This window comes from Equus quagga, chromosome 9, assembly GCF_021613505.1.
Source record: "Equus quagga isolate Etosha38 chromosome 9, UCLA_HA_Equagga_1.0, whole genome shotgun sequence".
Classification (NCBI taxonomy): domain Eukaryota; kingdom Metazoa; phylum Chordata; class Mammalia; order Perissodactyla; family Equidae; genus Equus; species Equus quagga.
Window position 1 is genome coordinate 68,720,783 of NC_060275.1, and position 12,876 is coordinate 68,733,658.

Consider the following 12,876-nt stretch of genomic DNA (forward strand, 5'->3'; position numbering starts at 1 on the left):
GAATGTATGTGTGTATGAAGGAGTGTGAGAATGTATGAGTGTATGAAGGAGTGTGAGAATGTATGTGTGTATGAAGGAGTGTGAGAATGTATGAGTGTATGAAGGAGTGTGAGAATGTATGAGTGTATGTCCAAGTGTGTCTGAGACTGTATGAGAGTACGTGAGTGTGAGAACATGTGAGTGTATGTTTGTGAGTGTGCATAAGTATGAGAATATATCTGTGAACGTGTGTGAGTAAAGGTGTGTCTGTTTGTCCAGTCAAAGAAAATTGCACATTGGAGACTACCAGTCAGGGCTTTCTTTGAACTTTTAACTAGGTTCCTGCCTTTTACCTTACAGCTCTCTGATGCCAGCTTTACCGTGTTGCAGAAGCTCTCTCTGGGGCGCACGCAGAGTGCGCTGTTAAGAGCAGGAACTCTAGAATCAGCCTGCCTGGAGGCCTTGTCTGTGTGAACCTGGGCAAATAACCGAATCCCTCTGTCCTTAGTTTCTTTATCTCTAGAATGTGGATGAGAAGAATAGTTCCTACCTCATGGAGTGTGCGGGAGGGTTAAATAAATGAGTTAACACATGTCAGGCATTTAACACAGTTCATGGCACATTATAAATGCTAAATGAAAGTTAACCATTATTAAAGTACTGAAAAAGGAAAACTTCAGCCCATTCTGACTTTCATTTGAAAAACCATCTCCTTAATGTTTTGACTAGTTAAAGCATTTACATCCAAGTTCACAACATATAAGGAAGCGAGTTTCTCCTCACCCCGTCCACCATTCCTATAGTTCTCATACCCTTGTCAAGTGTAACCACGGTTTCGTGTGCAAACTTCTAGAAATATTTTACTTTATGCATGTAGAAGCAAATACAAATATATATCCTTTTTGTGCAAATGATAGCATATTATTTATATTGTTTCTGTACTTTTCTTTTTCTTTTTAAACTTAAAGATATGGAGATTTTTCCATCTGGGTATAGAATGAGCTTCCTCATTTTTTTTTAAAGCTGCTAGTATTCCATCGTTTGGATGGACCACGTATTTTCTCACGTGCTCTTCATGGCCATTTAGTTGGTTGCAGTCTCCTCCAAACAGTCTGATGTGATGCCCTTACAGTCAATGGGCAGAGCCCACTGCATGAAACACTTCTGGAAGATTCTCCACATATTAGGGAGGAGAGGGAAGAAGTTCTTGTACCTCTCTTTACCTTCTCTGTTTGCTGCAGTAAACTGTCATCAGGCCAGCCAAGAGGGTTTTATGAGATTTGGGTTTTATATCATCATTAATTCATACCCACAGCTGTTCCCACCATGGATAAAAACTTGGCCAATTGGTCATAACTCACACGTTTGCTGCCTGAAAAAGGAGGAAACAGCCCCCAAGGACTGGCTGACACCGAAGCTCCAGCATCAGGCCCTTTCCTCGCAGAGTGACGACTTGCCAGTAGAGGGCTCCCTCCTTTTGGGAAAAATCGAAACGTCTTTGAGAAGGGTTTTAAAATTAATATCATACTCCCAGTGCAGTGTTTCTCTTTGTAGTTGATTGGTGTGTCATTCTCCTGAATGTTTAGGATTAACTGAGGATTGCACTTGTCAATTTTTTGGGTGTGTTTGTGTGTGGGAAGTTGAGGGGAGGAAGTGAGTCCAGCATTCCCCAGGGGTTTTGGGGAAAGGCCTGTGATCTGACCCAGCCTGGGGGATTACAGTGTTCCCTTCTTTGGGATGTGAGGCATCCTGGCCTTGCTCTGTGTTTCAAGATTAGAAACCACACCCTTCTATGCCAGGATCCCTGAGATATGCTAAATGCCCTGTTAACAGGGCACGTAACCCCTGTTAATCTGAGCTCTGCTGACTGCTCTTTGAGGCTAATGCTCCCACCTAGTCAGGTAAAAATCCACCTCAGCACTTTAGAGGGGAAGAGGAAAAGAGCTGACATTAGTTTATCATCTCCTGAGGTAGATTAGGCCACTATGCCCTATTTTTCCTCATTCTTGTGTGGTGGATATTATTCCTGCCCCCTGTGCCCGCCCCCTCCCCCCTTCCCAAAGCAATTCAGGAAACTGAGGCTAAGAAGGTAAAGTATATTGCCCAAAGTCACACAGGTAGAAACTCCTGTTTGGGAGCTAGCAAATTTCCCAGCTAGAATTGCACTCCTGGCCAATGTGGCTACAGAGTTCAAACTTTATTTTCCATCAGAACAAGTTCCTCCTTGCAGGACGTGAATGTGTTAACTCTGGTTTCAAAGGGTTGAAGTCACTGACTCAGCCTCCATGAGGAAGTTTCCCCTCTACTTCTGACCTCTGGCCCAGTTTGAGAACCAACTCAGATCATTTTTCTTTTCCTGATAAAGATAGAATGATGTCCATGAATTTCTATTTTCCATTATCCAGGACATATCTAGGTTCCAAGGAAATAGAAGACACATGGGGCTTGAGAGACTGAGTATAGACCTCGCTTCCTGGAAAATGACCTATTCTGAGCCCCGAGTCACTAAGCACAGATGTGCATGGAGTGCCTATGCGCTGGTCTGTTCCTGTCCTCTAGCCAGAGATTTTCCAGCTAGAGGGGGAAAGAAGGCCTCAGGCGGGTGGGCTTTTCCCAAGCCAAAGGTGGCCTCTCAGTCTTGTTTTGCTTTAAGAAAGAATAAGCACAGACTGAAGAGAAAGGGTAAGGCAACCTCTTTAGATACTGGTCAAGTGAACCTCACAGGTACTGTCCATGGTGTTTCACACGATTTTGCACAAGTAGGGAGCAGCCTAAGGGGAGCTGATTGTGCATAGCCAATCTAGATAAACTTTACTCATTTTTTTATGCTCAGGAATACTCGTTACACTGCGTTTAAACTCAGTCTTATTAGACTACTTTACTGGACTTTGAGAAGCTATTTTTTGCGTTGATCACCTCATTTCCTTTCACAGTGTTCCACACCTGTCAAGCATGTGCCAACAATGTTCATTTGTTCAAATCTCTCTAGAGGTACAATAGAATTATGTGGAAGTTTCTAACTAAAAAGGAACTCTTCAAGGGGTGGCTGTTAAAAAGGCGTTACTACTGAGCCATTCCCAACACTTTAAGAATCTGCATTGACAGCTTATGAAGTTAGACTTGAGCCTGCGTCAGAATCACATGAGGGTTTGTTAAAACACAGGTTGCTGGGCCCCACTCTCAGGGCTCTAGATTCTTTAAATCTGCAGTGGGCCCCAAATTTTGCAATTTTTAACAAGTTTCCTGGGGGATGCTGATGCTGCTGGTCCAGGGACCATGCTTTGAGAGTTCCTAACTCAGCACCGTAACGTGGAAACGCTCAAGATCACAGAAACATTGTTGCTCTCATCTACCCCGTCCCTCTCAGGAGAAGGTAGTGGTGATTACGAGGCAAGCTTTGGACTCCAAAATCGAGTTTGGAGTCTTCCTCCAACACTTTCAACTATGTGATCTTAGCTATTTTATTTAACTTCTCAGCACCTCAGTTTTCTCATTTGAAAAATAGGAATAATAGCTTCTAGTTCCTTAGGTTGTCATAAGGAGTGAGACAATGTATGTAACTGGTGTAGAACATATATAGTCATATAGCATATATATAATACGTGGAAGCTCCTCCTTCTGAGAGCTCTTGCATATCTCTGAAGTAGTTTATTAGGTTTACCAAAAACAAACAAAAATGGGGCTGGCCCTGTGGCTGAGTGGTTGAGTTCGTATGCTCTGATCTTTCACCAGTTCGGATCTCCAGTGTGGACATGGCACTGCTCGTCAGGGCACACTGAGGCCGCGTCCCACACAGCACAACCAGAGGCACTCACAACTAGAATATACAACTATGTACTGGGGGACTTTGGGGAGAAGAAGAAAAAAAAAAAAAGAAGATTGGCAACAGATGTTAGCTCAGGTGCCAATCTTAAAAAAATAATAAATAAATAAAAGTAAACAAAAATAAGAATTGTGGAGGTATTTTTATTTTTATTTTTTAAAAGAAGCACTAAAATCCCCACTAATGAAGTACACCTCGAGCGCTACCAACCATCATTATTACCTGAGGTCAAAAAAGAGCTCAAGGCCTCTGAGCACATCATCAATACTGAGGAGGTGGGAAAAAGTTAGACAAAATATTACATGGAGGCCTGGGTTGATAGCTTTTAAAAAATGAAACTTGAAACCTCTCCGGCTGTAGGAATAGGCAAGGCTATTTCAAGTGTTTAAATTTGGTCTTAAAATTCTCACCCCTTACAAAATTGCCTACCTTCCTAGCCTGCCAGGGTAATGGAAATTCCCACTTCTTTATTTAAGGCCGTGTGTGTCTAGAATGCGAATTGTATTTTCTAGGAGTAATAGCACATTAATCCAATAATACTCACTCACTCTTTCAGATTAGGCTATATTAGATTAGCTAGGTGTTACCTTGGAAAATACAGTGCTTTGCCCTGAGGGAACAGGACTCAGAAGTAGCTGACTTGGAGGAAAGGAAAGACCTGGAGTCTGGGGTGCAGGGGGTCCTTTGGGCAGCCAAGGGCACTGGGGGGGCAGGAGAGAAGTGCTGTCACCAGTTTAGCCGGCTCCTCCTTCTGCTGAGAGTTCCAGCCAGGCCTCTCAGTCCCTCGCAAGCTTTACGACCTACCATTTGTTCTGAAAGTTGCTGCTTTTGCAGTGAAAGTCAGGAGGATGGTTTCTGCTGCAGAGTTCTTGGCAGCCTCAGTTGTACCCCCTCCGCTCCAGGCCCCTCTCCCCATTTCCGGTTTGGAGAACTACTTATCCTGAAAAAAGGAGAACACTGTTCTGGTTGTTCGAGTTCAGTCCAGCGAGGCGGTGGCTGCTTTGGGGCATTTAGCTAGAGACAACTCGGTGAGTTTTTCCCCCCTTCTCCACTTCTAATGATGACTAAGTCACCTGAAGCAAATGTTACATAAGCCTTATCCTGATATCATGGGAAATCCTGAGACGACAGAAAGATAAGACTTGCTGAAGAGCAAGCTGTGACTTTGTTTTATTTTGACAGCCTGTGCTGACTGGAAATCTTCCATTCCACTGAATGCTGTTAGTGACATTTTCCTGGCTAGCCTATCAGATGGAATTGGAGTACGAGGCCTGCATCCCACTTCCACAGCAGCACGGCGGCTTCCCTAACTCGCGACAGAAGCACCGTGCGTCACACATCCAGTTGTAAAGCTGGGAGGCCCAAAGTTTCATTCTGCAGCCCCTTTCATGTTCTTGGGCTTTGCTGCAGGCTTATTATAACCTGCTAGGGGTTCTCCTTCCTTCCCCAGCTCCTGACAGCCAGACGGCCTTCCATTTAGAATCTAAAGTAAACTAATGTCCGCTTGCAATGCCCTGTGATGGAACAGCGCTGCCAGATGGGGTGAGGGGACCAAAGGCCAGGGACAGGGCTAAGTACTGGTCCAGCTGGTCTGGTTTTAGACTTCAGCCCTGCCCTGTACTCACTGGCAAATGGGGAGGGCTTGGAGGGGAGGTCATCTCTGTGGCCAGTGTCGTCAGCTCACAGTGGATTTGTTTGGAAGATGAGCTAGTGCTGTGGCCTGTGGGTGGGCCTGGTGGAGGAGATGGGGAAGAGGATATGCTGAGACTATTCAGGAGGCTAAGCTGCTTGTCATGAGGCTGCCAGGTTGTATGCATATTATCAGAATATTTCAATATCAAATATGGACATTTGAAAATAATAATAGAAGAAGATGATTAGAGAAATTGCAGACATTTTCAAAGAGTCATTTAGTGGCTCTTGACACTATTGTATTTAGATCCAAGAGTCCTGTGGCACTTCCTAGAAATAGCTTCCCCAAACCCAGGTCCGCATAAAGAAGCCCAGTGTTAGCTCTGCGAGGACACTGACCAGTGGGGTTAGAGTTGGAGGTTAGACCAGGCAGCCTACCAGGTTCTTGCTAACTCTAAGCTTCTCTGAATTATTCCAGACTTGTAAGATGAAACTTTATAAGCACCTTTGCAGATAATTCTACAAGTGATATTACTCACAATTGCCTTACTTTCTCCTTGGGAATGGGTCTTCATGGCGCCTGGCATCACGGCAGAAATGAATGTGGCTCATTTATGGGCTCTCTTGGGCAAATCTTTTAGAGAAGTTCTTGAAGGCTCTTTGGTTGACTTCTGCACTGCTGCTGGCGGTGATCCTTACATGCTAATAAAAGTCAGGCAGAATGCTATCGTCCTCGAGTGATTCCTTCCTCCAGGAAGAATCTCTGTTATTTAACGCAGAACGTTCATAGTCTGTCAGAGGAGCATGTTATATAAGTCTTGCAGAAGGAAAGGTCTCTGAAATGGTTTTCTATGTGCTTCTTCGGATCAAGAGTCTAAGCAAGACATAAGTAATGACATCGACTGAATTCATGAAGATTGGGGAAAGCAGGTTTTCAATAGAAATATCTTATCAGACATGAAGAAGGGGATCACTCCATATCCAAATGATACTCTTGCCTGTTACTTTACCCTCCCCAGAGACCACCTATCTCAACATCAAAACTTCTTTCAATGCTTAAGAATAACTGTAGTTATTCAGACTCTTTACATGTATGTTATTATTATAAGTATTTAATCCTCACACAATCACTACGAAGTAGATTTTATTGACTCTACTTTTCAGAAGAAGCTCAGAGAAGTATCTTGTCCAATGCGCCACAGCAAATAAGTAATAGACTATTCCTTTCTATTACCCCAGGCCCCTGCTTATGTTCCTTTGGCTCTGACCATTCTACTTCCTTTCACCACCTCTGCTTCTCACCAGCATGAACCTGATCCCTTAGGCAAACTTCTTGCCACCTGCCGTGATCCTCCAGACTTCCGTGTTTTCACACATTGTACTTCCCCCTTGCTCCTGCAGAAGAAAAGCAACTTCTCCCCAAAGGCTTTGTGACCTTTCCTCACTGGGACTTAGTTACCCCATCTGTAAAAGGGGATAATTGCCAAAAATCATCTCGCTTGTTAGCCCATCTCTCCCACCTCGGTCAGACTCCTCAACAGGCACTGTGAGCCAGCTTTGGTACATCTCCAGGCATGAAGGACCCAGGGAGCCCAGGGCTCAGAAAGCCTTTATTCCTTATTCTTAAACTCTTTCCTTGATGTTCTTATTGTTGCTGTCCTGAACTTATTGCTAGTCATTCCTGGCCTGAGTCCCAGCCTTGTGTTGCTCTGTCTCTCTCCTAGTCCCTGAGTCTCATCTTCTTTACTCAGCAGGTATACGATCTTGGGCAAATAGCATCACTTTTTGAGCCTCAGTTTTCTCCTCTGTAAAAAATTGGTTGATGATATCTGTCATTCACAGATTAGTTGTGAAGACTAAATCAGTTAATATCTTACAGGAAAACTCCTGGCAAATAGCAGACAGTGGGTTCTGTGGGGGAGGAAGACATTTCCTCTACCTACTCTAGGCCCTTCTGGCCAGGCTACGAATTAAATTCACATGATTCAGAATAACAGGAGAAAATTAAACAGAGCTTTATAACATGTATACATGGGAGAGGCTCAGGGAAACTCAGCAACTCACCAAAATAGTGGAGGTTCTTGTCTTAGATACCCTCCTCAGCTAAAGGCAAAGGAGGATGTTGGGAGTGGGGGGAGTCAGTTATGGGAGATTAACCAGAAAAGCACAGTAAACAAGAGTAAGGTGATTATGCGGATTTAAGTCCTTGCCTTTTGCATTGATGAGAGTTTTTAGAGATAAATTCATCCCCTCTTCTTCTTGGTACAGAGAGGGAGACACCTTTACAGATGGAGATTTCTCTTACATATGTAAATGTCTTTTACAAAGGGTAACTTTTACTTTTTGGAGTTTCTCTCATGTCTACAGTTTTTAAAAGTAACTAGCCCAAAATGATCCTCATGCCAAAGAGACGTATCTTGGGGTGACCAATTCCAATCCCCCAGAGTCCCACCTTTGAAATTTTTAAGTTTCACAGTCCTTTGAAACTTCAAGAAGTTTCATAGTGCAGAAGCTGAGTGGCAGGTTGTTTCATGTCACTGAACGTATTTCTTAGTCCTGATAATAGGTCAGTCCAGTTAAGTTTATTTTAGAAGGCATGGATGCAGGTGGGTTCCCAAAGTTAGGCCTAGATTGTGGAAGCAAGCAATCAGGTATTTGATAAGGAGTATTTCTATGGAAACAAAAAGAAGAACAAGGTTAATGGTTGGAGCAACTTATAAACCAGCTCCTGAGCCCAGGGGGCAGCCAGTCAAGATTTCTAGATGTCAGAGTTAAAGCATCTTTTCCAGTTTGAAGTGTCTCTGATGATGTCATCGGGCATTCAGGTATCTTTCTGAGTGGCTTACCACTTACACAACAACAGACATGAGTCTCTCAGGTTTATATCAAGTTGTTCAGCTTCAGTTTGCAAGGTTTCAGGAAAAAGGGCAGGTTCAGTTCTCAATGATTCTGAATGAAAATTATGGAAAAAATTAAAAACGTTAGTCTGGAAATTTGTAGCCAGATATTTCAGGAGACTGGAGGAATTCAGGATCCAGTTCAGTTCACATGTAGAAAAAACCTCAAAGAAAATTAACAGAACTAGGATCTAACATCCACAAATATATTACAGTGTTTTACTGAAATATAATTTTTCTCTCTAAAATCACCCTCATTTTTACCAAAGATACACAAATTAAGACTGTTTTGCAAAGTAAGTTTAGTTTCAGTAAACTTGGCCCAATAATTTACATAAGTACAGCAAGAATAGCCATTGATCATATAGGCTCTTCTAAATCTGCATTGCTGGAACTTTTTATGAAGACTCTCAGGTTGAACTTTAAAGGCCTCTCCAGGCCAGGAAAACCAAGTCAAGGATTTGTCATGAGGTCTTGCCTGCAATACCTTAGATTTGGGTGAATTCCTCTCTTCTCTCAAGGTTCCCCAAAATATTGAGGTTCCTTGCACCTGCTAGATAAGTGACCTTCCGTAATTACCCATAAGGTTGCTAGGAAACAAGGTACCCAGGCCAATATTTCCAAGTGGCTTTATTCCATAAACTCCAATCTTTGTTTCTCAAAAGCTGTCTGGTCATATCTGAGTCTATGCCTGTTTCTCTAAAAGATGACATTCCAGTCAAAGCTTTGGTAAGATAACCAATGTTCCCAATTCTGTCCTTTTATAAGGAGAACAGATTCTTTTTTTTTTTTTTTTTTGAGGAAGATTAGCCCTGAGGTAACATCTGCCACCAATCCTCCTCTTTTTGCTGAGGAAGCCTGGCCCTGAGCTAACATCTGTGCCCATCTTCCTCTACTTTATATGTGGGATGCCTGCCACAGTATGGCTTGCCACACGATGCCATGTCCGCACCTGGGATGTGAACCGGCGAACCCTGGGCCGCTGAAGCGGAATGTGTGAACTTAACTGCTGCGCCACTGGGCTGGCCCAAGAACAGATTCTTATTGAATTTATGCAAATAACTATGTTGCTATGAAAATAACAATACTTACTAAGAGTTTCCAAATTCTAGAGGGATCAGGTAGGGAGAAAAAGATAAATGTTTAAATTTTGTTTACAAAAATATAATTTAACAAATTGCTATGTCATAGTTAGATTAAGAGACAAAGTTTTCCTTAAACCTGAAAAAGAGCCAAAACATTTTAAAAAATCAGCAATATTTTAAACAAAAAATGGTAAAATTATCATCTTCCTCATCAGTACATTCAATCCTGTGTAATCGATTTTTTGATTGATCTTAGCCTTCTGTTAGCAGTTTGATGGGGTCGTCAGTTTTTCCATTAGAATTCTGTAATTTTTTAACCCCTTCAGTTTTATAATCTGAAAGTTCTTTCAGGTCGACTTAGAGAAGGTCAAAAGTTCAAGCAAATTATCCTTTGACAGAAAACCAAATTTTAATTTTTGTACCAATTTATCTTTAACATTAAAACATTTACTTAATTGGATTTACTTTAATATTAGTCAACTTGACCAGCATAAAACTCTTTTCAGAATTTCTCTTTCACAAACCTTCTATAAATTTCTTTTTACATTCAGAATTTGTCCCATGCTTTCTTTCTTCCCTTTTAGTACTTTAGGACACATTATCTTTCTTAACTGAATGAACAAAAATATTTCCATTCTTCATACCTTCTTTACTGAAAACTTATATCTTACTTTCCTTGAATACAAATGTTTTCCTTATTAATTTCCAGTAGCTTTAATTATACATATTAATTAGAATTTTAAACCCTTATGGACCCTAGTAAAAACTAAAAATTAAGCAATTATGAACTATCTTTTATACCTGCATTCTAAACACTTGTCATAATTTCTAGAAACACGCCACTTCACAGTAATAAAGCATGGGTCATGTTTACTAGTAGGCTCAAACACTTTTAGCCTCTCTGCAATAAGAAGCCAAAAGTAGATAAACTTACACTTAGTAATTAATGTTTAATATCTTATCTTATTTGGAAGTGATCTAGATACTCAATGAATTTGATCATTTAAATTAAACTAGCAAAACTTCAAAGTTTCAAGTTACCAAAGAGATTTTGGAAGTTATTTTAAATACACATGCCATAAGCTATAATTATTGCTAAAACTTTATCTATAAACTCTTATTTCATATATCTAAATCATTTGTCCCCCAAAATTATGTTTGGGTTACCCACAAAAACTTCATGAGACATTAGATAAAATTAGCTATCATTCTAAGTTATTAGGCTGATAAATTTATAAAAGGCATAACATGAGCTTTTTTTTTAACTAGTGAACCCAGGCTACATGTTTGCATCGTGTCCAATGCTGATAACTTTGATGGCATGCCTATTTTAATCAAAGCAACAAACTTAAACAAGCTTTCGTTCACCAAAGATTACTTCATATCACGTTAATTTGAAAGACATGTAAGTGCTTACTTTAAGTCAATTAAACAGAGCTCTTGATTTTGGCCATACCATCCAGGGGTAAAATATCACACATATATAACATGCGTAAAGACACACATAAACACACAGACAGACACAGACAGAGACGTTAAATTCTTGTTGTGAATGAGGTGCAATACCAAATGCACTAGTTTCTGAGAAACATTTGCATTTCAAAGAATAGCTCTTAGGTCCTAGAGAAGATGGGAATAGAAAATTTACATCATAAAGACATAGAGAAATCAGTCAAGTTTTCTTCAAGATGGAGTTTCTGGGGCATATTTGTCTTATCTGTTTCTAATGTCTCAACTTTTTGTCTCAATTAATATGCATCTTGAGAAAAAGGGGAAGCTTTGGGACTGGCAAAAGACAGGTGAATTTTGATTCACCTTCTAGAGCCATACCTTCAGCCTTACAAAGATTTTCAAGACAAAGATGGTTTCTTCCATTTCCTCAAAGAACTGGCTTACAGCCTGAATGACCAAAAAAAGAGGCTGACTCACCCCCTTCAGCTATATCCTTCCAATTGCTTCTTTGTATTAGGGCAATTTTTAACTTAAGAGATGAATCGAAGATTTTTATGCTCTGAAACTTTCAGGACAGTGTATTGCACCTTTAAAAGTCTTACAATCAGGCAGGGGAAACATTGCCCAGTGCGACAATGTCTGTCTGCACAATGGAAACTATAATACAACCAGACAAAAAAGAGATATAATCATTTTACATAAAGCCTGTAAATATATCAATTTTCTACAAATTTCATCTGAATTCCACCAACTCTTATACCTCTAATCATAGCTTTCACTAGGACTTTGTCAATAGGTCTTGGTCTTATAATATTGGATAGGGGAAGTATTCCCAGCCACACATTTTAAAACATACTCAGCAAAGCTGATACAACCTCTTTATAAAAAAATTAGGTCAAGCATTCCAACCTTTGTAATCTTATCAACACTTACACTTTTATATTTCCTCAATTCAATTGCAGCCCGACTTAGGGTCTTAAGGCTGGTCGTTATATTTTTTGTGTATTTCCTTTTTAATTTGGCCTTCTCACAGGTACCAATAAAAACTATGATGAGAGCTCTCACAAAGTTTTTCCCAACTTAGGAGTTTTTCCAATTTAAGTGATCCATCGTTTGGCCACATTGACAAGTAGGATCTTAACAGTGACTCAACCAATAAGCTTAATCATGGACGCAAGAGGTGTCCCCAAAAGAGATCCAGAAAGTTCACTACCAAGAATAGTCTAAGAAAGTAAAGGCCTTCATTGCACAGCAACAACGATGGTTGACACAACAAAGGCCCTTTATGAAAGCAATTGGGACCCCTTACGACAAACTCCACTGAGAGCTGACACAGCCTGACAAAGAGAGTATGTTCCAGAACCCCAGTCTACTCGACTGGCCACCAAGATGTGTGCTGGTACATGCATCCTCCTTATGGCAGAGACCAGAAATGTCACAAAGCCAAACTCTCAAAACATAGAACAAGACAAAAGAAAGACCTCATCAAATACGTGCATCAACAGCTTTAGCTAAGCCTTGGATCTCTTAGAACCAGAATAATACCTAGGAGGGAGGTGCCGTGGGGTTGGGGATTGTATATGCTTTACAGGGTACCTCATCATTGCACAGACATTTTCTTGAAGTTGGTAGGGGACCTGTGTCATCTACCCAGTTCTGTGACCAACTCGTCCTTTCATGGGAGACTTCCTGAGGTGGTGAGCACCCTAATGGCTCTTAACTGCTGGACCTGCACCCATCAAATTTGCGGCCTTTTTGTCTTCCAAGATGCCCTTAGCAACAGCTTCCACCTTATGTGCATATTCCCAGACAACAAGCTTATAGAGATACCTGTGTCTTATGACAAACAACAAAAAAAGAGAGACAAGGAAAAGTACTATCCATGGGAGGAAAGAATCTACAACCAATGAGTACTTAACCAAATCCTAGAGTCTCTAAGTCCAAGAAGCTAGCTTCACCAAAATTTTTTGTTGCTAATCTAAATTTAGAAAAGCAGAAAAAACTCACC